Source organism: Equus asinus, unplaced genomic scaffold (assembly GCF_041296235.1).
Source record: "Equus asinus isolate D_3611 breed Donkey unplaced genomic scaffold, EquAss-T2T_v2 contig_205, whole genome shotgun sequence".
NCBI classification, from domain to species: domain Eukaryota; kingdom Metazoa; phylum Chordata; class Mammalia; order Perissodactyla; family Equidae; genus Equus; species Equus asinus.
In genome coordinates, this window is record NW_027224856.1 from 425,001 (window position 1) to 427,500 (window position 2,500).

At 81.7% G+C, this 2,500-nt stretch overlaps 1 non-coding gene across 1 annotated transcript; it reads left to right on the forward strand.

The window, feature by feature from the left end:
• Positions 1-1,236: 1,236 nt before the first annotated feature.
• Positions 1,237-1,389, forward strand: LOC139043349 (5.8S ribosomal RNA). Its single transcript, XR_011500441.1, has one exon. It is a non-coding gene; the product is annotated as a 5.8S ribosomal RNA (ribosomal RNA).
• Positions 1,390-2,500: the final 1,111 nt, after the last annotated feature.

A 2,500-nucleotide genomic window follows, 5' to 3' on the forward strand; every position in this document is an offset into this window, starting at 1 on the left:
GAGCCCCTTCCGGCCTCCGTCCGCCCGGCGTTCCGAGGCCGCCGCGTCCTCCGCGCCGCCGCCCCCGGCGCGTCCGTCCCCGCGCCCTCCGGTCTCCCGCGAGGCGGGCCGGCGTTGTCGCGCCGCGCCTCCGTCTCCGGCGCCGTCCGTCCCCCGCTCTCGCGGGCGGCGGCGCCCTCGGCGCGTCTCGGGAAGGGCGGCGTGGCGGCGCGAGCCCCCGCGGAGTCCCCGGGGTCAGGTCCCCCGGGGGCCTCGGAGCCTCGGCTCACGCGGGGTGCCCGCCGCCCGCCGCCTCCCGTCGCCCGCCCTGGGCCGTTCCCCGGCCGTCGGCGTCGTCGTCCGTCCGACGGTGCCTCCGCGTCTCCGCCCGCCCTCGGCGCCCCGGGCGCCCGCGTCCGGCCGGCCACGTCCGCCCACCACCCCCGCCCTGTCCGCTCGCTCCCCGCTTCCCCGCCGCAGCCCCTCGCCCTCCGTGGCGAGGGGCCTGGGACGCGGGTGCGGGGAGGGTCCCCGGGGGAAAGTCGGGTCGGGTCTGGTGGCGTGCGTCGGACGCGAGGGGGGCACGCCCGGCGTCGAGGGGGCCGCGGGCGCGGTGGGCTCGTCGGTCGGCGGCGCCCGGCGGTGTGGGGTTCGGTCACGGGCGGGCAGCGCCGAGGCCTGCGTCCGTCCCCGGGTGGCCGCGGGCGGCGCGGGCGGCGTCGAGGCGGTGGCCGCGCGGCACTACCCGCTCCGCCTCGTCCGTTGCTTTGGCTTCCCCCCATCCAGGTACCTAGCGCGTCCCGGCGCGGAGGTTTAAAGACCCCTGGGGGGCCTCGCCCGTCCGCCTTGGGTCGGGGCGGTCGGGCCCGCGGGGAGTCGGGAGGCCTGGCCCTTCTCCCCCAGACTCCGCCTCGCCGGGCCGGGGCGCCGCGCCGCGCCGTGCCGCGCCGCGCCGCCGTCGCGGCGGCCGTCGGGAGGGGGCGTCCCCGGCGGCCGTCGTGTCGTCGCGTGCGCGCGCGGGCGTGTGCGCGCCCCCGCGTCCTCGGGCGAGGCGGGAGCCCCCGGGCGCCTGTGGGGTGTCCGAGCACGGCCCCGCGGGGCCCGTGCCGGACGCCCCGTCGTCCAACCTTCCGGCCTCACGGAGTCTGGTCTCGTTGTGCCTTTCTGGCCGGCCGGAGGCACCCTCCGGGGATGTGCCGTGCCAGGGGCGGGCTCTTCCCCCGCCCTGCGGGGGGACCCCGCCGTTCAAACTCGTACGACTCTTAGCGGTGGATCACTCGGCTCGTGCGTCGATGAAGAACGCAGCTAGCTGCGAGAATTAATGTGAATTGCAGGACACATTGATCATCGACACTTCGAACGCACTTGCGGCCCCGGGTTCCTCCCGGGGCTACGCCTGTCTGAGCGTCGCTTGACGATCAATCGCCCCCGGGGTGTGGGTGTCGCCTGCCCCGGGGCGCGCGGCTGGGGGTCTCTCGCAGGGCCCGCCCCGGGCCCTCCGTCCCCCTAAGTGCAGACGCGGTGCCCCTCCTCCGCCCCGCGCGCCCGCCCCTCCTCCCACGCGCCCCGGCGCCCGGTCGTCGGAGGCGCGTGGGGGTCGGCGGCGGCGGCGCCGCGCGGGGTCCCGGGGTGGGGGCCGCCGCCCGCGAGTCGAGGGAGAGACAGACGCGAGAGCTCGCGCCGAGGTGCCCGTGGCCGCCACGGTGCCTTCGGGGGCTCCCTCGCGCCGCACGCGGCCTCGGGGTGGCCGGGGCGGGGACGAGACGGGTCCCGCGGCGCGCGGTCGGGGCCGCCGGGTTCGGGGGGCCCGCGTCCGGGCCGCCTGTCCGGTCGCCGCTCGCCCCCGTCGGCGGTCCGTCCCGGTGCGTCCGGCCGGCCCCTCGCCGGTCCCCGGCGCGCCCGGGTCCCGGACCGTGACCCCTCCCCGGCCTCGCCCCGTCGGGGTGGCTCGCGCCGAGGCCGAGTCGCGTGCGCGGGGCCGCGCCCCGGGGACGCGTGCCCCGGCGGTGACCCGCGGGACGCCGCGGCGTCGTCCGCCGCCGCGCGCCCTCCCCTGGGTCGCGGCCGCGCCGCGCCGTGTGCCCCGAGCCCCGGGCGGGCGGGCGGGCGCCGCGTCCGCCGCCCGACGGGCCGTGGCGGCTCGCGGCGGAGGGGGCGGGTGTCGGGAGGCGGTGGGACGCGCGCGGGTAAGGTCGGCGGTCGGGGGCGACCGCCGGCCCCGCCGCGCCCGCCGCCGCCCCTCCGCCCTCTCCTCCCCCGCGTCGCCGCGACGCGTCCGCCGTGCGCGTGGCGGCGTCCCGCTCCGCCCCCCTCCTCCCCGGCGGGGCCCCTCGCCCGTGCCGCCGGCTCGTGCCCCCGTCCGCCCGCCCGCGTCTCTCCGCCCGCCCGCTCGCCCGCCCGCCCGCCCTCCTTCGGGGGTCGGTCGTGGCGGGGGGGGCGGGGCGGGGCGGAAGGCCGGGCGGACGTCGGCCGTGGCCTCGCGCGCCCGGGGTCCTCCTCCGCGGCGCTCGTCTCTCCGTCG